General features: G+C 44.4%; 1 long non-coding RNA gene across 1 annotated transcript; it reads right to left on the minus strand.

Moving 5' to 3' along the window:
• Positions 1–2,830: 2,830 nt before the first annotated feature.
• LOC104998643 lies at positions 2,831–23,688 on the minus strand. Its single transcript, XR_826491.1, has 3 exons — positions 23,479–23,688; positions 15,286–15,398; positions 2,831–3,902 (listed from the first exon to the last, which is right to left on the minus strand). It is a non-coding gene; the product is annotated as an uncharacterized LOC104998643 (long non-coding RNA).
• Between the last annotated feature and the right edge of the window lie 431 nt (positions 23,689–24,119).

The raw sequence follows: 24,119 nt of genomic DNA on the forward strand, positions 1-24,119 counted from the left end.
TCTTCATTTACAAAGTGATGCTAAGAGCGAAGGGCTTTCGTGAAGAGGAACTAAAATAATACTTAGCACAGCACCTAGAACACAGGAAGAATAGAATAAAAGTTAACTATAATCATAGCCATGGTCATAATGATGTTAATGATTGGTCTATCTTAAGTCATTTCTGCCACACAGCCTTCTATGATTTCCTAACTGAGTACTAGTTCTTTTTCTTTTGAAATGTCCCTGTCTGATGGCTGTCCCGATGTTCTACATAGTTTTACAGAGATTTTTCCAATTATACTGTTTCCCTCCTTGAAAGCAGAAACTGATCTTCTTCTGAATTCTTGGTTTCATCTAAAAATGGATTCTAGCCTTTCATAGGTGTTCAGTAAAGTTTCTGTTATTTGAATCTTCCTCTGGACCCTAGATGCAAGGCCAGAGGAAGTTAATGGTGATTCCGAGCTGCTTGGGAGCAATGGGTCCCTCTTTAGAAATGAGAGAGAGCCACTCACCGTGGGACTCTGCCTGCAGGGACATGCAGCACAGCCTGGGCAACCAAAGGGACCAGCAGGTCAGCTTGGTGAACTCTGCCCTCATGCCCCAACATCCTACTTCCCAAAGCCTGGACCAGCGTTGTTCCTGGTTACCAGAAAGAACTGGGGAAGCGTGGATGCGAGAGAAATTGCTGCATTTGTCCCTGAGACACTGCTTGGGAAATGGGAGAAAGAGGTCCTATCTTCTAAGACTTGGGGAAGGAGAATGCTAGTGGTGGGGGTGGGGGTGGGGGGAATGACCTATGTCTTATGCTCTTCTTCCAAGCTCAAAGGGAAGATGCTGTCCTTGTATATGGAATTGGCTAGGAAAATTTTCCTAGTTACAAGGAGCTCCTCAGCTCACTGTGGGTGAATGCGGAGGGGTCCCAGCTTTCTGGTTCATTGGAATTGCAAGCCTTAACTGGCAAGCGCAGTTACCTCTGCCCCAAGCTGACCTCATTTGAAATTCCCCGTATTGACGTCATGGCCAGAGCTAAAACCTGATCACAGAGCTCAGCGGCTCTGGGCTGTAGGTCATTTCACTCTCAGTAGCTGTTTCTTCTGAATCCCAGTGTGCAGAGACAGGCTGACTGTCCCCCACCCACTTGGAGTCTAGACTTGGAGGGCACCCCAGGGATCATGACACCTCGTCTAACTCTAGCCCCTAGAGGAAGGCTCATCCCACCGGACAGTGATGGAGCCAAGAATGGAATGCAGAGCTCTGGCCCTGAGTCCAGGGCACTTTCCACTCACCCGAAAAGCCCCCAAAGACTGTTCAATCCGAGGACATAACCCGCAGAGAAAGGAGGAGATTGTGAAATGCTTCCACTAGAAGCCCAGGGCTGGCTGAGAGCCTAGAAAGTTCTCCAACCCTCCTAACCTAGTCACAATTCAGCAGTTTTCATCCCACTCGTCCATGTTAACTCTCTCTTCTATGAGGGCAAGGCCTGCCTTCCAACAAGCAGCTCTGAAAACAGCCATGCTGACTTCTGCTTGTATCTTCCCGGACACCTCTGCAGGCAAGACCTTTCCATTGAGCAACCACCTTGTGCAAACCAGCTCTTCTTTGCCCTCCATGATTACTCGGCAACTCTGCACAACAGTAACCCAAATGTTTGTTTTTATTTCAAACTTAAGATTGAAAGGCTAGCTGTGTGTTTTCTTTCTTTCCCTTGAGGAAGTTACCAGGGACCTGGGGGACTTCTCATCTTCAGCTCTTGATTGCTAGCTCCACACATCCCCATCTTTTGCTGACCCCCAGTCTGTGCCAGGTGATCCAGGACATGCCATGGAGGAAAAGATATCTCTCCAGAGGGAAGATGTTCCCCCCAAATGGAGCCTCTCACTCAACCTCCCCCTAACCTCCCAACTCCAGGGTCACCAACCAACTCTTGTCTCTACTGCCTCCTGCCAGCCTGGATCATTACCCCCCAGTTTTCTAGTTTAACAAAGCATTTTAACCTCTTGGTATATGATGTCCAAGGCCTCCCTGACATCGGGGCAGTATTTCACATTTGAGAGAAGACAGTCCCATGCAATTATGCATATATCTGGACGTGATCTGTCCAAGTTTACATAGACAGCAACGTCATCAGCCTCCTGATTCTAAGTCCAGTGTTCCTTATGATGTCTCTTCTCCCAGCTACTCCCTTATTATACATCTTGCATATTTGGCTAAAAGGGGTTTTCTAGATTACCATTGTTCTCTGACTACTCTCACATTCACAAAGCTTCAGAGATTCCTCCTGCCTCCAGGATAAAATTCCAGTGATTTGGCTGATCTCTCAAAGCCCTCCACAGTGTGACTTCAGAGTGTTTCCTCAACATTATTTCCACTGCTTCTGCTGGGTGGGTCTAGTTGAATTTTCAATACTATCTTCTGCACTTTTTAAACATTTGGACCTTTGTCCTGTGCCTTCTTCAGACTTCCTCCCCATACTTCACCCCAGATCTAGCCTTCCAAATGCTGTTTCCTTCAGGGCTACCTCCTGCTAGAAGTCTCCTTGGGTGGCCTCAGCCCACAGTGAACTCTCCCCTGTGGCACTCCCCAGCCTTCATCAGCCACCATATCAGCAGCAGCCCATATCTCTCCATAATAGATGTGGATGTGCTTTGTGAGTTTAAATGCTAAATCTGTATTCTGCTGCTGCTGCTGCTACTAAGTCGCTTCAGTTGTGTCCGACTCTGTGCGACCCCATAAATGGCAGCCCACCAGGCTCCCCTGTCCCTGGGATTCTCCAGGCAAGAACACTGGAGTGGGTTGCCATTTCCCTCTCCAATGCATGAAAGTGAAAAGTGAAAGTGAAGTCTCTCAGTCGTGTCCAAGGGATGGTTAATTTCCAAAGCTTGGGCCACCCACTCCTGCCCAGTGTCTTTCCTCTCTTAAAATCCATGAGGCCATTTGGATCAACAGAGAAGCGAATGCTCCCTTTTTTACCTATGCTGTTGACCAGTGGCCTTTGATGCTGGAAAAGTCCCATGATCCTTGAGCTATTATTAGGGATGGTTACATTGGCAGAGGGAGGCTATAAACAGCCAGCAGGGCCATCATTAACCTTTGGGTTTCCCATTTCAGGAACCAGTTTCAAAATAAACCATTCCTCTGAAGAGAGCGCGTGTCTGCAGTTGCTCATGACCCACTGAAAGGAAAGGGAATTGCACTTTGATTGGGGAATTTGTCTTCCATGCGTTTGCTCAGCTCAGCCCGTAATCATGAAACGTGGCTCCAAACTGCGGACTTGAATCTTGAAGTTCAGCCAAGTTGGGTGGACTTCCGAGTGCCTCCATGGCTGGCTCCTCTGAGCCTCAGTGCCCTGCTCCAAGAAAACGGCCACGACACACAGTGAGGGGACAGAATCTCAGGGGACAGTAAGGGGGTCAGGAAGGGAGGAGTCTGGGGCTGAGGGTTTCTGCAGTTCTTGCTCCCAAGTCCATGCCTGCCTCGGAGCTCCCCGTGGGGATTTAGACCTCCCACATTTTCATTTGAAGTGCCCCTGGGGGTTCCAGGTTCCCATGACCCAGCAGGCTACAGTGAACTATCCCCTCATCGCCCCCTTCCCCTACCACCATTGGTAACCTCGCTTCATTTACCACCCCCCACCACCTCTAAAGCAGCCAAGATATTTTAAAAACCCTTGTTTTGATCTCCTTTGCATATCAGTTACACTATTTCTGAGCGTGTTTATTTTTATTTTTTTTTTCCGGTGGTGAGCCCGTTGCTTTGAGCCGTCTGCTCGCACGTTTCCACTTCCCCTCGCTTTCCTGTGCACTGCTGTGGCCTCTAGGCATGTGGCTCAGGCTACAGTGAATGGTTCTCATGGGTCTGTGGCCTTTGAAGGAGCACGGAGGCAGGTTCTTCTGCCAGTGGTGCTCCACTGCTCCTGGCATCTGCAGAGGAGAGATGAAATTTCAGTTATGTTTCCTCTGCCTCATCTCCCAACAAAACCAATTCTGTTGCTCAGTCTAAGAGATGGGGCTCAGATTGGGAAAGGGCTCTGGATTGGGCATGAGAGAGACCAGAGTGTTCATTCCAACTTTGACACTGACCTTGAAAAAATCTTCTACCTTCTTTGGGTTGGCCTTAAATTTTCTAAACTTCCTTCTGGCTCTAAATTCTAGGATTCTAACCAATATGGGGATGCTACCCTGTCACCGAGCAAGATAGTTTCTAGTCTGAGGATCAGCTTCGGAGATGGTTCTGAGATGGACGTGTTGGAGATGCAGAAATGACTGTGATACTCCCATCTGAGGGAGTAAATTTGTGAGACAGAACATCTCTTGCTGATACAATCTTGTAAAATGTATGTGCGATGACTTGTGAAATGTCCAAGCTAAAGCTTTCAAGTGAGTCATGATGTATGTCTAAATCGACATGCTTTCCAACATTTTCCATATTATGGCATCCTTAGAAAGTGATAGTATTAATACTTATACAGCATAGTAGGCAAACGAATAATTGTGTACTTGTTATGTTGGCAACCAACCCACTGATTCTGATTACTCCAAGGACTAAGGAGACAATATTTGGGTCCACGGGGGCCCAGATTGGGAAGCTTTGGTTGAGAGGATTAAGACAACTCCAGAAAAACAAAAGTGTTCAGGCCAATGAAAAAACAAAATGCTGGAGAATGTAGAATAGGTAAGAAAGAGAATCCTGAACACAGACCATGGGGTTCAGATAGAGAATCCACCATTTGCCAACTCTCAGGAAACACTGAAGTTCAGTTTCTCCTGTCCTGGAAATAGTCTTGTCACCACTGTAGGACTAAATAAGGTATTGCACCTCAGCACATTCTAAGCTCTCAATCAATGTTAGCTATTATTGTTATGGCTAGTGTAAGACAGGAAATTAAATGTCATTTTGTTCAATCCTCCCATATGAGAGAAAAGGAAACTGACTTAATCAAAGTTGCATAGCTAGTTAGTTGCTGAGATGGGATTGAAACACAAGTCTTCTGATATCAGTTCTATGTTTTCATATAATTAAAAAAATGGTAGCTCATCCTGTATTGAAAACCATCCAAATACCTAAGTACTGGGGGTGGGTTCTCCTTCCCTGAAGATGTTTGGAAGATGGGACAATTCATATTTGTTTTAAGCTGGTTTATCAGTGACTCTGCCTCAGGTACAGGCAGGAATGAAATCACCTCCTGACATCTGCCTTATATTCCAAGTAGGTAGCCACGGGCCAGCTTCCAGGTTCCAGAAAGCGTGGGAATAGGCGCAGGGGCTACACATCTGGCATCTCAAATGCCAAAAGCACCAAGCCATCATTCTAGAAACCCCATTTTACATCTGAACATACTGAATAGCTGGCTCATTTGGAGTCACAGTTCCTGTTCAACTCCAAAACAAAGGTTAGAATCTGGAGCTCAGACTTACTGCTAGAGCCTTTCCACAGAGCTGTGCAAAAAGAGGGAGAATTTTAGACTCATTGTCTGCATTTGCTGACCATGTCGCCTAAGGCTAAAAACATACTAAAGCACGCATGTTCAATCGTGTCCAACTCTTTGCAACGCCATGAACTGTAGCCTGCCAGGCTCCTCTCTCCACGTGATCTTCAATTACTCATTTAAATGTGTGTGTGTGTGTGTGTTTTAACCAGCCACAAATGATTAATGAAATATTAATGAAATATAATAACCAATAATAAAGTGTGCATTAAAATAAATTCTAATGTCTTGGAGATAAACCATAGAATACCCAGGCCCATGTGGTCCGATGGCACATGTGAAGTGAAAGTGTTAGTCGCTCAGTTGTGTCCAACTCTTTGTGACCCCATGGACAGTGGTCTGCCAGGTTCTTCCGTCCATGGAATTCTCCAGACAAGAATATTGGAGTGGGTTGCCATTCCCTTCTCCAGGGAATCTTCCTGACCCAGGGATTGAACTTGGGTCTCCCAAGCTTCAGGCAGATTCTTTACTGTCTGAGTCACCAGGGAAGTCCAATGGCACATGCTGCTGCTGCTGCTGCTGCTAAGTCACTTCAGTCGTGTCCGACTCTGTGCGACCTCAGAGACGGCAGCCCACCAGGCTCCCCCGTCCCTGGGATTCTCCAGGCAAGAACACTGGAGTGGGTTGCCATTTCCTTCTGCAATGCATGAAAGTGAAAAGTGAAAGTGAAGTCGCTCAGTCGTGTCCAACACTTAGCGACCCCACGGACTGCAGCCTACCAGGCTCCTCCATCCATGGGATTTTCCAGGCAAGAGGACTGGAGTGGGTTGCCACTGCCTTCTCCACCAATGGCACATATATCTATTTAAATTTGAATTAATTAAAACTAAATATAATAAAAAAGTATCTAGCCTCCCAGGGCCACTAGCCACCTTTCAAGTGCCCAATGACTCCATGTAGCTGATGGCTACTTATTAGACATTGCAGATGTGGAATATTTCCATGATTGTAGAAAGTTCTATTGAATGCTGCTGTCTACACAGGTAACCAGGTCCTATAGTTCTACACATTTGTAATAATTCAGCCAAGATTGTGGCTCTGAGCTTTGTGTTAGCAAAGCCAAAAAAAAAAAAAAGGCAAGTCAGTGTCCCATTACCAGTTCCTCAGGAGAAACAGACTTTTTAGCCCTTAGGCCTAAAAGAATTCGTCTGATGGGCCTTCGTAGAAAGATCACTGAGTGACACGCTTAAATCATGTTTTTTAAACCACAAGGGATAGAGTAGGCACAAATTTCAATGTTAATTTTTATACTGACTCACTTATAATAGTTGAGGGTGTAATTCACCCAGATTCAACCTAAATGAAAACACTTGTTTAGGGGTGGGGAAGTGGGGAGGAAACTTATTTTCTTGGTCCTGGAGGGGACCACCTTAGCAACACGGCTCAGGTGAATTGGCTCCCAGGGAATGACAAGATTTGTGCTGAGGCCTGAATGATAAGTTGAAGCAGTCACTGAAAGTGGGCAAGAAGAGCATCTAGCAGAAGGGGAAAGCAAGTGCAAAGGTCCTCAGGTTGGGAAGCGTTGGCAAGTCTGAGGGAGAAAAAACACAGTGAACATTGTGGATAAGGCTGAGATTGAAAGGAGATGATGCTAAATGTAATTTTGTTGACAAAGGTCCATATAGTCAAAGCTATGGTTCTTCCAGTAGTCATGTACAGATGTGAAAGTTGGACCGTAAAGAAGGCTGAGAGCTGAAGAATTAATGCTTTTGAACTCCGGTGCTGGAGAAGACTGTTGGGAGTCCCTTGGACAACAATGAGATCAAACCCGTCAATCCTAAAGAAAACCAACCCTGAATATTCATTGGAAGGACCAAGGCCGAAGCTGAAGCTCCAATACTTTGGCCACCTGATGCAAAGAGCCAACTTACTGGAAAACACCCTGATGCTAGGAAAGATTGAGGGCAAAAGGAGACGGGAGCAACAGAGAATGAGACAGCTGGATAGCATCACTGACTCAACTGGACATGAGTTTGAGCAAACTCAGGGAAACAGTGAAGGACAGGGAAGCCTGCAGCTCATGGGGTCACAGAGAGTTCGACACAAATTGGCAACTGAACAATAAGACAGAAGTCAGGGGCTGGACCTGTATGGTTTTACAGGTCATAGTAAGAGGAGTTGGCAGAGAGGTGACATAATTTGTGATTCTCGAAACATCATTCTTGTGACTGCACAGAAAATTACTAGGGGCACAAGAGTCTAGGGAAAGAATATGATGGTAGTTGGAATAAGATTGTTGCTGTGGAGATAATGAAAAATAGTCTGAGTTGACACCTATTTTAGACGTAAAGGTCAATGTAACTTGCTAATGGATTAAACATGGGGTTTGAAGGAAGTCAGGAAAATGACTAGAATGATTCAAGAATTTACCCTGAAAAAATAGCAGCTAGAAGGCTCAAACCACTTCCCATGACAGGGAAGACTTGAGAAGGAGGAATAGGAGGAGGAGAGAGGGATAAATCAATTGTTTGGTTTGGGTCATGGTTTGTGTGAAACACCTATTAGATATACAATTAGAGTTATCAAGTCTGGAACTCAAGGGAGTAGTCAGGTGGAGACAGAAACTTGAAGTCATCTGCATATAGATAGTATATTAAGGCTTTGGGGCTCATGGAGCTTATCTAGGATGAGTAGAGAGAGAATTGAAACAAGAATCTCTGAGCACTCCAAAATTTGATACAGAGGAGAAAGAGCCAGACAAGGAGACAAAAAGGTAAGGGCAAATGAGATGAGTGTGGAATCCCAGAAAGCTAGAGAAGAAAACGTTCAAAATCAGAAGGATCAACCATGCTGCATTCTATCGAATAATCCAGTTAGTTGAATATATTTTGGCTTTGGGTGCATCCCATCGGTGAACTTGATAAGGGCTGTTAAGTATAGGGTCAGAAGAAATTTGGAGCACTGTTGAGGAAAGAATGGGAGCTGATCAGAGGAGATAGGAAATACAGATTTTACTTTTTTTGTTTTTTTGTGAAGGCATCAGAGAAACGGGATGGCAGCTATGGGGATATGTAGGGTCAAGGGAGAGTTGCAGTTTTTTAATTGTTGTTATGAAAACATATTTGTTTGCTAATAGAATGGATGTAACAAAATAAGAGAAAATAATGTTCAGGAAAGAAGTACATGAAAGGAGATAACATCCAGAGGACACATGGAAGAAGTGAACTTAAGAGGCTGTGACACTCCCTCCTCTTAATAAGAAGGAGACAGTGTATGTGGGTCCAGATGCAGGTGAATTAAGCAGTTGGTAGTGGAAAGATATAGTGATTTCCTCTGATAGCAAAGCAGGAATGTCATCATCCTGAGGTCCAGAGAGGGTGCAGCCCAGTGGAGATTTCAGAGGGAGATAAAGGTATGAAAAAATCAATCCAGAGCCTGATAAAGTAAATTTGCTAAAAGTGTTAGAGGGCACACTGGCAGGATCCACTGAGGGTTGTGGTCATAAATTTAAAGTGACCACATGATCCGCAGTGTTCTTAACAGCATCTGTTGCTTAGTTGCAAGCAAAGGAGGACCAAGAAGATAATCACATTTCACCAGGATGGGGGTTTTGCCCAATGAAGGGGAAAGCAGCAAGGGAATTTAGGGTGTTGGAAAGAGAGCGGTCATGATACAGAGCAGAGGGAGTTACAGTTGGAATAGGGGTTAAGGCTACTCAATAAACACATCAGTGAACTCCACATGTATCCAGACCATCTGCCTGGACCTCTCAGTATGTCAAGAAATTTCCTTCCCCAGGAAAAGGGAGTTCATTACTGGCTTCCTTTGGTTTTTGCCACATCTAGAATCCCCCCTTCAAGGTTATGCAACCAATTAGAAACTGAGTGTTGGGTATCAAACTAGGAGATGGAGGGAAGAGTCAAACCTGAGCACAGAAGGGGATGTTTTTCCTAGTAACTCACAGTCTGCAGCCAAGTCTCACCACTTGGCTTAGACCTAGATGAAGGCATGGGGCAGGAAAACATCCCACACATGCAGAGAAAAGACTTGGATTTCCATCGGTGTCTGTTGCACTCACAAGGTGAAAAAGTTCCTTCACACCCTGAGCCTTTGTTCCCTTAAACCTCTGGCCCTACCTAAGTTACAGATCATTACACAGACCTGATGAAATGATGAGTATAAAATCATCTCAGTTGCCAGAAAGTGCAGAGATGTGTGATTATAGTCATGCCTCTGTACATGGGTCTGCAAATATAGGTCACCATGGCTAGTAAGCCACTTGCCTTAAAATTGGAAACTGATGAAATGCTAACAATGAAAGGCAAGTACATTTCAAAACAGAAGCAATGGGAAGCAACTGTCTCTCTTTTTTGTGCAACATCCTATGAACTCGTGGCTCTCACAGCCCAGGATGTTGCTGCAGTTGTCAGCCCAGCGTGCTTCGAACAGCACAAGACTAATCCCTGAGTCACCCCGTAATCCTTAGTAACTTTATCTTTCAATACCTCAGTCATCTTCTCTGTAAAGTGGGAAGACTCGTACCAGCTCCTACTCAACTTCTAGGGACTCCAGAAGGATTCGACTTTTTTTTTTTTTTTTAAGAAAAATTAATAACTGGAAAGTACTCCAAGTTGCTTTGAAAACAGGTTGGGACAAATGTGAAGTGTCACTATCATTAAGTGTGAGGCAATACTTCCCACCCCCACCATGTCCCAGGGTGACAATGTGAGCTGTGTGACAGGCTATTTTTAAATTATCATCTCTGGAAGCATATGGTCCTGCTCAGTGCCAGAAAGAGAACTGACCTGCTTCTGTTTGTTTACTTGTTGGTTTTGATCTGATGGAGCATTTTCTATGTTCTGTTAAGATGATCCTTTATACCCTAAACTTTTCAGCAAATACTGAAGTTTTTCTGCAACATAGCCTACAAGAGACCATGTCAATATAACTTGCTTAGACAACAGTAAAGGCCATAAGAGAACAGTAGTGTGTTTATACAAATCTTCCTTCTGTGTCAGTGAAGACATTTGAGGGTTTGCCTGGTTGATGTTGGTGATGATGGTGGCAATGGTGATGGTAATGATTTATTTTGTTTTATGTTTTATTAATTAAAAACTGCTACTGACTAAAGCTGTTTTCTGCTCTAAATATACAGCCCTGGTGGCTCAGATGGTAAAGAAATATACAGCAGCAGCTTTTTAAAAGCTTCTTGTTTGCTGCCCCCTCTAATTGACCTGACTTCACCCTCTACTTGGCAGGACTCCTGAATTGAGTTAAACTTCTTGGATTTGATTTCTGATACTAAATCCCTGGAAAGATATCCAGCCACTCAGGTGAAAAAGCAAAGAGATGAAAACACCTATTTTGTGGGACCTGACTTTTGTACAAGGCAGATAAAACACCCCAGTCGAAGTAAGGAAAGAAGGATAAGAAGGATCCTAATTTTCTCTTTCTTTTTTTATTTATTTATTTTTTCTGTAAAGTCCAGAGTCAAAGTCTCTTTTCTTGGGGTCAAGTGATAACCAAAAATAGAAGTAATGAGATTTTGTGGCACTTCAGTTATTTAATTTAAAAGGTAATTTATAAGTGTTAGTGACAAGGAAAACTTAGAAGGTAGGCCCTGCTTCTGCAATTAAATGACTGAATCAAGAAGATGTGAAAGGAATGTAAAAAGTTCTGGATGCCTCTGGGGACAAATAAGAGAATCAATTATGGAAATCCACAAAAGTTCAAGGTTTAAAAATTGTGAAGCACAGATACAACTAACTACAGGTCTTCCTCAAGCACTAGTGAATGCTCTTCACTAGAGAAGTTTAAGAAGAGAACGGATGCGTATTTCCTGGAGATATTGGAGCAGAAGTTCTGAAATTGGCCACAGGTGTGAACAGGTGAACTTTATGATTTTGGCCATCTCCTAAATCTATGTTTCTTTGGATCAGCCAGTAACTTCAAATCCTATTTTTATGCAGAGAGAAATAGACACTGTGAGACCAATTTGGGTTTTCTGGAATCTTCCAGTGTTCACATAGAGATGCTCCCTATTTCTTGCTCCTCCTTGACCAATTTAACTCAAAACACAAAGTTGAGACACGAACAAAGGAGGAAAGTTTAATAAGGTGACTTTGTTCTCCTGTTACAAGCAGAACTCTTTCACTTACATGTAATTCCTGCTCTTACCGTTTCCGTTGGTCTGGTCCAAACCACAGCATCCTGAGTCTGGACTCCCCCACCATCCCCTTTCTCTCCTGTATCTCCCCACAAGTCCATCTTTCATATGTGAGTCCTCCTATATCATTATCATGGCTTATTATTGACCTAAAAACTGTCCTGACTTTCTCTTTCCAATAACTCTCTCAAATCCTTAAATCCATAACTAAAGCTTGATGGTAACTCTAATGCCAAGTGGATTGATCTATCAAGAAAGTCTTCCACTATTTGACTCCATTATGCCACACCCTGATGTAGAGATTTTCTGTCTTCTTTGTCTACTTCATCACCCAACTCAAGCCTTACCTCCTCCAGGAATCATTCCCAACATCTTCAGCCTGGCTGATGATCTCAGCTTCTCTGAGCTCCTACAAATCTTAGAGTCTTTACCCATCATTTAAGCAGTTAATAAAGCCTTGAGGCGTTTCGCATATTTCATTTGGATACCCAAATGAATTGTCTTGTTTCCTAATACAGGGTTATAGGTTCCTGGAGTGTAGGGATCATCTCTTACGTTTCTCTTGTTATCCTCCTGGTGCCTAGCACATTGTTGGACACAGAGTAGTAGCAACAATCCTTTACTCTCACAGCAGCCTTTAGGGTTGAAACAGCACTTCCATGTGTCATTCAAATGATTCCTGAAACAACTAGCAAGGTCCACAAGGCAGACAATGAGTAGCACCCTACAAGTGAGGAAACTGAGGTCCAGCAAGCCGCACATCCCATGGGGATTCTAACCCTATGCTCTCCCAATAATAGCTATTAGAAGAGTAAACAAATGAACAGACCTTGCAGCTCAAATATTTGTAGGTAGCCAAAGGGAAGTGACCATGTGTTTGACCACTGCCTGTTCTGTTGATGTAGGTTGACCTCCATAGTAGGCTAAAGAATCCACTTTGTATGGGTAGACTCTGTTTGAGAGACAGATGGCCCCTGCCCCTCTGACTTCATCTGGTAATGAGAAGAGATTCCATGGAGAAGCCCGAGTCTTTGGAATGTGTTTGTGTGGGAGCCTAGATGGAAATCAGTAACCTCAGGGCAAACCTCTGAACCTGCCCATCCTGAGGCTGCTAGGACTCTGACCAAGGCAGGTAGAAGGGACCAGTCTGGAAGAGGCCTTAGGCACCAAACGGTCCTCAGTGGCCTTCACTTCATTAATTGGTAAATTCACCCTCTCACATTTAAAGACATTTTAAAAGCCTTTGGAAATGTGTTCCTGTTCCTACAGAAATTACCTGTGAATTTTCTAGTGAAAAGTCTGCCAGCTTTGTTCAGCCAAGTTTCTTTCCCCCTCTTTTCTTTGACCGTGAAATCAGCTTTGGTGCCAGCGCTCAGATCTAGCAGGTGTTTGACGCATCATGTGCTGTGATAAGAGTTTGTTACAGAAGTTCATTCAAGCTAGTCACCATAGCTTTTGAGGCATCATTGCCACTGATCATAAAACTATCCTTGAAAACCAGAAGCCCAAGATATCCAACCAGAATGTATTCTTTTCTTTCTACTTTCATGTTCTCTGTGTCCTCTCCACATCTGGTGTAATAGAGAGAGGAGTAGGAGAAGTCAGGGGATGGGGACTTGAATCCTGATGCTGCCCCAGCTAGCCATGTGACCCTGGTGAAGTCATTTCTCAGCTCTGAGCCTTGTGGCTCTTTTTTACAATGAAGAGGTGAGAGCGGGAGACTGCCAAGTTCTCTGTAAGTCCTGATATGTCCTGAAGAGAAGACAAAGACATGCTTGCCTTTCCTCACCCAGAATGTACTTTACATAAGTGAATTTACTTCCTTTTTTTACTGGTTTGTTCCTCTAGTCAGGGGTGAGGGGAGCGATGCTGCCCACATGAGCTTGGAGAGGGAGGGGGCTATGTGGGTGTATGGGTGGGGAGGGGCTATGCTGGTAAGTAAAGGAGGTGCTGCTGCTGCTGCTGCTAAGTCGCTTCAGTCGTGTCCGACTCTATGCGACCCCATAGATGGCAGCCCACCAGGCTCTCCTGTCCCTGGGATTCTCCAGGCAAGAACAATGGAATGGGTTGCCATTTCCTTCTCCAGTACATGAAAGTGAAAAGTGAAAGTGTAGTTGCTCAGTCGTGTCCGACTCTTAGCGACCCCATGGACTGCAGCCCACCAGGCTCCTCCGTCTGTGGGATTTTCCATGCAAGAGTACTGCAGTGCAAACACCACTAATTACTTCAACTACAAAACACTTACTTCTGTGATGATATTAAAGGACCTTCCAGGTATTTAGAGTATGAACACCTACAGGAGAATGATGAAGAAATTTTCAGTTCCATAATTGTTCCTGAAAAGGCATTCAGAAATTCTAATTCTGCAAATTAGATTACTTTAGGGGGAAAAAGGTGAGAAAAAATTTTCATATCAAGAAGAAAAAATATCCCCTTGCTATTCTTTGCCCCCAAACCTCTAAACCAGCCCATGGAGAATCAGACTGTAGGTCTTTTATGCATTAGAGTTTGTACCCAAAAAGTTTGCATACACTTTATCACTTGATCTTTGAAACAACCCTCTGAAAGGAGGCCTTTGTCATTGTCTTCATTTCACAGGTGAGGAAACTAAAGCTCTAACAGGTTTAGCAACTTGTTAGTGTACGCAAACCATAGGTGGCCAAGTTGAGAGTGAACCAGTTGGTCTGGAACTCTCGGTGCTAGGTGCTCTTCCACAGTATCCCAAGAGGAGTTCTTATTGGCCTCAAACAAAGAGGTGAATGGGCTTCCCTGGTGGTTCAGCTGGTAAAGAATCTGCCTGCAATACAAGAGACCAGGATTTGAGCCCTGGGTCGGGAAGATCCCCTGGAGAAGGGAAAGACTACCCGCTCCAGTATTTTTACCTGAAAAAAAGGCTGTGGACAATAGTCCATGGGCTTCCAAGGTTGCACTAGTGGTAAAGAACCCGCCTGCCAGTGCAGGAGACATGAGACATAGGTTCGATGTGAGACACAGGTCAGGAAGCTCCCCTGGAGGAGGGCATGGCAACCCACTCCAGTATTTTTGCCTGGAGAATCCCACGGACAGAGCAGCCTGGTGGGCTACAGTCCATGGGGTCGCAAAGAATAGGACATGACTGAAGCAACTTAGCACACACACAGCAGTCCATAGGGTCACAAGAGAGTCAGACACAACTGAGCGACTAACAATGTTCACTTTTTCAAGGAGATGAACAGTTATCTACAAGACTGGATCCAGGGTTATCTCTCTACAGGTCTAAAGGACCCCTGTACAATCACAGACTGAGAGAGAAGTATAGTCCCACCTACCCCCACCACACCCCCCTCCTCCATATATCACCCTGGCCTTTTTCTTCAGCTGAGTACTTCCCTGGTACTCTGACCTACTGGGATAAGTTGGTGGCAAAATCAGTCCTGAAATCCTTCAATTTCATCTTATATTCTTCAAGATACCTGGTATTAAAAATCAAGTGATTCCACAGAACACACACTAAAGAGAAGACCAAGAATTATTTTTTTTTTTCAGCCACTAAATAGTCCTGCTGGCCAGAGTTGGACAGAGTTGACTTTTATCTCAGTTTCTCCCTGGTCTTATATTCACCAACCTCACTAATATAACGTAGAAGGGCCACGGCAGACAGAAATGTGACTGCCCGTGAGTCATTAATTCTTGACCTTCAGCATGTTTTGAAAATGTGTTGTGAAATGCTTACCAATCAATAATTCCATCACTGGGCAGTCGAGAAGCTGGGAGTTGTGCAAGAGGGGAAGTGGGGCATTAATGCTGGTCACTCAGGAGGCTCCAAATTTCTGCTGAGAGCAGGACCTAAAGACACAAAGTCTCCAGAATAGTTTTTAAAGGAATCAAAGAGAGGATCAAGGCTAAGGGGGAGGGAAAGTAGACTTCTGCCCTTGCATGAGACCAGTAAAGTGGGGCAAGCTGTTATTTGCAGAAACTCCCAAGCTAGCCTGTTATCCTTTTCTGCCAAAGGCTAAGAGACATGTTACACCCCAGACTGCATCTAGGCAAACCTTCTCCATGACCAAGACCACAGCCTGAGCTACAGGTATTGCAAGTGTCCTGGGTGAAGGAGGGCACCTGGTACCAGGGGAAGGAGCACAGAACAAGGATTCAAGCCCCTGTCTGCACTCATTAGGCCTGTGACATTGCGAGTGGTCACATCCTTTGTGGGATCTTCAGGACCTTCCTTTCTACTGAAAGGAGAAGGCATCTGCCCCACAGATCGCAGAAAGCTCTGAGGTAACGAGGGGTATGCAAACAATCTGCAAACTGTACAAATATGAAGGACTATTGGTAGAAGCCCATACACCTTGGTTTTGCAAGCTCAGCTGAAAAGAATCTCATGTTTAAGGAATGGCATAGTCCATGAATGGGGTACGACTTGTGGTTAGAATGGAAAACTGAAGATTGTCCCACACAGACGACAGAGAAGAATTTTCAAATTCTTAGTGTGTGCCAGTCACTGTTAGCTGGAAACAGTGGTGTGATGGTAAATGTTTAACAACTGGTTCTCTGGGATGACAAAGCCCAGAATTGTAGCATTTGCTGATTTCCATGGGGTAAATTCTAGCGCCAGGCTGATTTCAAGCTACCGATGTGATATTACTAAACCATGAAGTGAGGAAAAGATGCCCACAACTGGCGCTCCCTACTGAATGCAAGCCAGTTCCATCATACTACAGAAACTTTGCTCAATGCTGAGGTTGGTATAATGGACTTCGGAACACTTCTTAATACACAAGGTTCAAGTTTTAATATCTAGTCACAGTGTCTGTTCCTCCAGTAATTCAAAGATGAACATTTTTATTTAAATTTGTACTTAGCATTTTTATAGAAAATCTCAATTGTGGATTTCTTTATGGACATTGATGAACCCTAAAATACCGTTCTATCATCCTAAGTAATGTTCCTCTTCTTCAACTTGCAAATCTGATAATAGATCAGTAAGCAAGGTAAAACAGAACACAGCATCAAGATGGAGTCAGGAAACTTGAGACCAAGGGTTAGCAATCCCATCTGTGTGAACTTTTATAAGTCACCTGCCTTCTCTGAGTCTCAGTTTCTACATCTGTAAAATGGGAACAACCCTGGTTTACTTGCCTCATAGGGCTACCGTGAGATCAAAGGCAATCACACCAGTGCGAGTGTTTTGAGAACAGCAAAATCCTACTGGGCTTTGAGTGATTATGATTAACTTCCAAAAATGGATTACTGGTCATGGCTATTCGTAAGAATTATCAACCAACACCACACTGGAAAAGCCCTGCACAGGAGCTCAAATCCCTTCCCTGGAGTAGAGCTCCTCCCAGGCGGGATCGGTGTGACATGAAGAGAGCAGCCCCCAGGACTGTGGGGTGGTTAAGCTCTGCTGTGCTGGGCCCAGGGACATTGGAAATTACTTGTGCCCACAGACCTTCACACCAAATGACCCATGGAGGTTAAAAACAAGATTGAGCCCAGGCTCTGTCAGTCTAGAGCTGGGACAGGGTCAGCGAGGAGCTAGGCAATGGAGCTTACTTGATAGATTTCCCCAGCCAACCTGGAGACCATCTCTGAGGGGATGAGGGGGCCTGGGGAAATCTGCATTTTATACAAGTGCCCCTGTTAATACAGATGCATATGACAAAAATGGTACATGATGCAAAACTCAATGGAGTGGAGCAAGGAAAGGGCTCAATCCATGCTGTGCCAGGGCATAGATGGAAAGTAATACTTCTTGAGGGAAACCCAGGAAGACACCATCATAATCCATGACCTGGCCAAGGCTTCTTTCTTCTCTTAATAGAATAGTATTAATAGTACCCATCCACCCACATATAGGATGATCAAGACGTATAGATTTGTCTGGTTGGCACACAGGATATCAGTCACTGAGGTCTCTGCAAACAAGGCCATTCATTGTCAGCCACCAGCTGCTACCAAAGGCTGGCACAGAAATATGCCTTCAAGGGAGGTTTCCCTAAAGCACTCTCTCTCTACCCACTCCTCTAGATATCTTAAAGAAAAAGTTCTGTGGATCCCTGTATTACTAGTGAACACATCCTAAACTTGACCTCACTGGGGCATGTCAAACAGTGTTCTATCTTTTCTTCCACCCATTTGGTCAACAAATACTTATCAGGCTCCAATTATGTCAGACACACATATAGAGCTGGAGACTAAGGATGAATGAGATTCCATTTCTGTCTTTTGTTGTTTTTCAGTTGCTAAGTCATGTAGACTCTTTTCAATCCCATGGACAGTAGCACACCAGGCTTTCTGTCCTTCACTATCTCTTGTCCTTTGAGTCGGTGATGCTATCCAACCGTCTCATCCTCTATTGCCTTCAATCTTTTGCCCATCTCTTGCCTTTAATCTTTCCTAGCATCAGGGTCTTTTTCAATGATTCAGGTCTTTGCATCAGGTAGCCAAAGGATTGGAGCTTCAACTTAAGCATCTTATGGTCTAATTTTTACATCTGTACACGACTACTGGAAAAACCATAGCTTTAACTATATGGACCTTTGTCAGCAAACTGAAAGTGAAAGGCACTCAGTCGCATCTGACTCTTAGTGACCCCATGGACTATATAGTTCATGGAATTCTCCAGGCCAGAATTCTGGAGTGGGTAGTCTTTCCCTTCTCCAGGGGATCTTCCCAACCCAGGGATTGAACCCAGGTTTCCTGCATTGCAGGCAGATTCTTTACCAGCTGAGCCACAATGGAAGCCCAAGAATACTGGAGTGGGTAGCCTATCCCTCCTCCAGCGGATCTTCCCAACCCTGGAATCGAACAGAGGTCTCCAGCCCTGCAGGAGGATTCTTTACCAACTGAGCTATCAGGGAAGCCCCAATAAAGTGATGTCTCTGCTTTTTAATACATTGTCTAGGTTTGTAATAGCTTTCCTTCCAAGGAGTGATGTCTTTTAATTTCATGGTTCCCATCACCATCTGTAGTGATTTTGGAGCCCAAGAAAACAAACTCCACCACTGTTGCTCCCAAAAGAGTTAATGTTCTTGGAGGATTCAGAAACAAAGCCAATGGTTACAGCACCATGTGTTAAGTATAACTGAGATATGCTAGGTCCTGGGGTCTCCAGAGCAGCGAGCACCTAACTATGGTGGGGGTTGAGAGGGGATGAGAAGTGCTTTCCAGAATGGAGGATGCCAGGTTTGCAAAATAGGAGGGATCTCTAGGCAGAAGGAATAGGTGGTGCAAAGCACAGAGTCAGGAGCATGATGTATGCTAAGGGAACAAGTAGACTGTGATAGAGAATTTGTAAGAGGTGTGCTGGCAGATGAGGCTGGAAACTCTCACCTGCCAAGCATGGAGTATAGATTTCATGGTGAAGGCCATGCATAGCCTTTGGAAAACCTGCAGAAGGATTCAGTTTGTACTTTTATAGATCCATTTCTAGAGAAGCAGTGTTCAAAACAGGTTGAAATCATAAGAAAGCAAATTAAAAAGCCATTGCAGTAGCCCAGGTGAGACCTAAACTAGTGGTGATGGATTTAAACAAATCCAGAGGGTGGATTTAAACAAAATCAAGAGAGAGAGTCTCTAGGATGGATCGGGTGCAGGCTGGAGGTTAGGGTTAGAGTCATCTAAACAAATGATAGGAGTGATGGGAACCATGAAATTAAAAGACGCTTGCTCCTTGGAAGGAAAGCTATGATAGACCTAGGCAGCATGTTAAGAAGCAGAGACATCACTTTGCAGACAAAGGTCCATATAGTTAAAGCTATGGTTTTTCCAGTAGTCATGTACGGATGTAAGAATTAGGCCATAAGATGCTTAAGCTGAAGCTCCAATCCTTAGATTTCTATGGCAAGGGCAGCTTGTGTATGTGCTGCTTTAACTGAATTAATGAACCCAGGAGAATGAACTAATTTCAGAAAGAAGTTCAGTTTGGTATATGTTCAGTTTGAGGTGACTTTGGAATATCTAGGGGAAGAAATTTAGGCATAGTTAATATGAGTCTCTGAACTCAAAAGGGGGAACAAGAGGGAGATATAAGAACTTTCCTGCATTAGACGTAAAACTCTTGCTAAAGAGATTCATTACCTTTGAGGATTACTCGGTATGAAATTTGGTTTCAACATTAGTACCAGAAAAAAATTCAAACAATCAAGACACTCCCTTCAATCAGAAAAAGAACATAACGTAAGTCATCTTGTTTACTTTTTGCCTGGCTTGCCAGGAAGCTCAGAGATATATTTAACGTTCAATTGCAGTAATGTACTGAGAAAGCCTTATAATTAACATATTTGTCTTCTTGCTATTTTTATGGCTTTAATTTTTTATTTACAATTTAATATCTTCAGTGCATATCCCATATCATAAGGTGCCTCTACCTCTCTTAGGAAATAAAAAGCGTGTATGCTTTCCTTTGATATTATTAAGATAAGTTTGCACCCTACTCACTTCAAGTGTTTTTTAGGTTCCCAAGGAGTTTTCCTTCACAATTTATAAGAATAACTATTTTTCCCCCAGGTAAAAGAAAGGAAACAAACAAACAAACAAACCCTCTTCTGAAAGGAATTAGTCCTCAGGGATCAGTTAGCGCTAAAGGGACCAGAGCCTATAGGTTGTTATAGAAAGCTAGAGCCATTGACTCAGAAAGAGCATACAAAAGGTATGTGAGAAATAAAATCTGAGCAGAGGAGTTCCAGCCCAGCCCATCTCGTTACTTCTCAGCCAAGTGAAACTAGTCCCAGGATGAGGCAGGGCTACAACATAAATAGCACCACAGAGGGTTTGGGTAAATTCCATTCAGGTTATTAAGAACTACCTTTTAACCTTTGAGGAACAAGAACGTCATAACAATAGCAGTTGTTACCATTTTAAAATGCCCTTACATCATTACCTAACTTAATCCTCTCCAGTGTTCTGACAAGAACTGTGGTTATTCATACTTTATGTTATGTATTCTCTTGCATAATGCATCTTGCAACCACTTTTAGGAAAAGAACACTGGTCTGAGCGCCCATCCCTCCAGTAAGATCATTTGTAGTTATGGAAGTGGAATGAGGCTGCCTGATTTTCATCTAGCACTTTGAGTTTCCAGAACACTGTCACCTCCATATAATATGTGACCCTCACAATCGCCCCCTGATGTAAGCTGGGAAGGATGTATCATCTCCATTTCACAGATACAACTAGCAAGTTATACCCGCCTTGAGCTCCATTTGAGATAAAGGGAGGACACTAAGACCCCACACCCCTAAGATGTCCCCTCGCCCTGCCCTACATCTGAGTCTTCTCAGGCTTTCAGGGGGAGGCCCTCCTTCAGGTTGCGACAACTCCTTCTCTGGCAAAGTAAGATGCTAACAATAGAAACCTCCAGTGGACAGTCCTAGCTCATCTGACTTCCCTTCTCACTAATGAACACAGCCTCTTGGTGCCACAAAATCAGAAGTTGGTTAGGATCCCTTCTTTCCTTCTGGAATTCACCTGCATCTGGTTTCACCAAATAATAAGCCTCAGGGCAACCAGTCAAGAAAACAGCCATGTAAACAATCTTTAAAGCAGTCCATGAAATTTAGAACAGTGGGATTCTAAATGGCTTTCCCTAGGCCAGACTCAGAAGTTCTTAATCATGCAGCTCCTGAAGTCACTTCACCTGAGTCTTAGCTCCATCTGCAAAATGGGTCAATAATAACCTTTGTCCTGCCTCTCTTCATAGGCAGGATAAGATCAAAATTGTGTATTATTAGCTTCTTATAAGTACTTCCATGGTGGCTCAGTGGTAAAGAATCCGCCTACAGAGCAAGAGACACAGGAGACATGGGTTTGATCCCTGGGTCAGGAAGATCCCCTAAAGGAAGAAATGGCAACCCACTCCAGTATTCTTTCCAGGAAAATCCCATGGATAGAGGAACCTGGTGGGCTACAATCCATAGCATTGCAAAGAGTTAGACACGAATGAAGCGACTGAGTACCCAGCATCTTATGAAGATGAGAGCCACTCAATACTATTCAAGCAGGGAATTTCAAACCTTTAACTCAAGAGGCAGAGATGGTGTAGGAAAACTGTTGGTCCATGGGTCAGAAGCTACTGGAACTGACATATGCAGCCTGCATCCATGGGAAGAGAGATGCTGCGGTGACATGCACAGTCACGCAAGGACCCCTCCCAGCACCCAGGCTGACAAAAGTCATCAGAAGATATAGTCAGAAATCCCTTTCAAAGAATCTCTTAGTTCAACAGTTTTATTCCCCAGGGAAGATAAAATGTATATACTTCCTGTAATCAATCACAAGCCTCTTGAAGCTTCAGTCAGAGAATTTGCACAATTCTAATTTGTAAAGGTGACAGACTAGAGGTGGAAAGTATCTATGGGGCCCTTTAATACATGTAAATTAGAACAGTACCCTGGTCCTTACTGAATTATAATGAACTCTCAGTTTTCTTCTAGACCAGAAGGTTCAAATTATAGATGATAGAGCCAGAAAACTTCCTGGAGGCCCTCTACCTTATTTATCCTCCCCGCTCCCATTTTACAGAGCAGGAAACTAAGACTCAGACACACGTGACCTGCTTACAGTCATGCCACAAGGTGGAATCAGGTGAAAGCACATGCTGTGCCCTTGCTGTACTTAATCCACATGTGTTTACTGAGAATCTACTGGATTCTTGGTGGGGAAATATAGAGGAAAAAGCCAGAAAAGCCACCTTCAAGAAAGCCAGACTCCACAAAGGAAGATAAACAAGTAAGCAGAAGTTTCTGGCATAAGTGGTATGCGCCATATTAATAAGGATACAAAATGCCATGTGGATGCAGACTTCAGAAAGGTCAGCTCCACCCGGGGTTGTCAGGGAAGACTCCACCTGTGTGTGTACGCTGTGCTCAGTTGTGTTCAACTCTTTGAGACCCCATGGACTGTGGCCCACCAGGCTCCTCTGTCCATGGGATTTCCCAGGCAAGAATATTGGAGTGGCTTGCCGTTTCCTTCTCCAGGGGATCTTCCCAACCCAGGGATTGAACCCAGGTCTCCTGCATTGCAGACAGATTCTTTACTGCTGAGCCATAAGGGAAGCCCAAGACTCTGCCTAGGAGTTGGCATTTGAAGGTACTAAGCACACAGAGTGGAAAAGCATTCCAGGCAAAAGGAACAGAGAGAGCTAAGGCAAGGGGATGAAGAGAGAACACAGCATGTGCTGAGAGTTTCATACACACTGTTGCAAAGAGCAGGAGGGTTTGTACCAGCTGCTTCAGGATAATCTCGGACAATGTCAACAGTCTCAGCTGCTATCCTCCACCTCATTCGGCACGCTCCCTGGGGCAGAGGCCTGTGTCCACCTAATGGGCCAGTATGACACCTGGCTCAGTGCTGATGGCATTGTGGGGCTTAATAAATTCCCTTTGAAGATGAGAGGACTGTACAGGAGAAAAGAATTTGCCACTCTAGTGAGTCAGCCGGAACGGCAGGCGTGTCCTGGCTCCTCGGGCCAAGCACTAGGGCCGATGGGCCAGACATGCTGGGTCACTTCCCCCTGGGGCCACTGGATTCCACCTGGGAACATCGAGTCTTTTTTCAGCAAGTCGTTCCTAAGCCACGACACTCCTGGCTCATCCCTAGCCTTTGTAGCTTCACCAGCGTAATTGATCCCAGAGCTCAGCTTCCTCCATGCCCATTGGTTTCCTAGGGAGTGATGGGGTATCAGGTGCCCTTAGAGCACCTGCGCAGCCTGGCCTCCTGGGGCAGAGATGGAGCGACATGTGAGAGGCAGACATAAATAGTCCTGAGTTCTGTAGTCATCCTTTTGGGTGCTCTGAGCTTCCTGTCCTGAGCTAAGGTTTTCTCCTGGGGTTAGCTGAGGCATGGAGAGATAAACAAAGCTTGAAAATGACTCTCCCCACTGGAAAGCTAAAGGCACTTTCAAGACACTGCTTTCTCCTACCTTCTGATGAATGCGTCCCAGACTTGCCACCATCACACCCTGGTGAAGGCTCTCCAAGGTGTGTAGGTGGAGAGGAGAGACCCCTGAGGACGAAACTTCTTTCAGGTGTCCTCCCACATATGCTGGGGCTGCACAATGTCCGGAGAGCCAGACGAATCTTGCCAGGATTCACCATGGCAGGAGAACCTGTCACCCCAGTGTTCATCACTGAGCAGCCCAAACAAGCCTTAGTGACTAAGGTTTTTTTTCCACTTACACCTGGTTCTTTTGCTTTCACCACAGAATTATATTAGCAAATGAGATCCTTGAGTAAGCAAAACAGGTCCTTCACAGATTCTTTTGTAAGAACACATTCCTGAGCCTACGACAGATATTTAGAGTCAAGGAACATTTACTCACACAGGCCTTTCAAAATTCACCTCCAAGCTGTTTTCACCATGTCATTGCCATGATCTGAAAAATTAAGTGTGTCCAGAAGCAGGCAGCCAGTGGCTTGCAACAACTGAGAACTGGGCAGCAAAAAAAAAAAAAAAAATTAAAAGCAAGTCACAGATGCACATTCAACATATGTAACTGACAAAGAATTAATACCCTGAATATAGCAGAGAAATCCTATACATCCATAAGAAGAATTAAAAGCA

This window comes from Bison bison, unplaced genomic scaffold (assembly GCF_000754665.1).
Source record: "Bison bison bison isolate TAMUID 2011002044 unplaced genomic scaffold, Bison_UMD1.0 scf7180017864333, whole genome shotgun sequence".
NCBI classification, from domain to species: domain Eukaryota; kingdom Metazoa; phylum Chordata; class Mammalia; order Artiodactyla; family Bovidae; genus Bison; species Bison bison.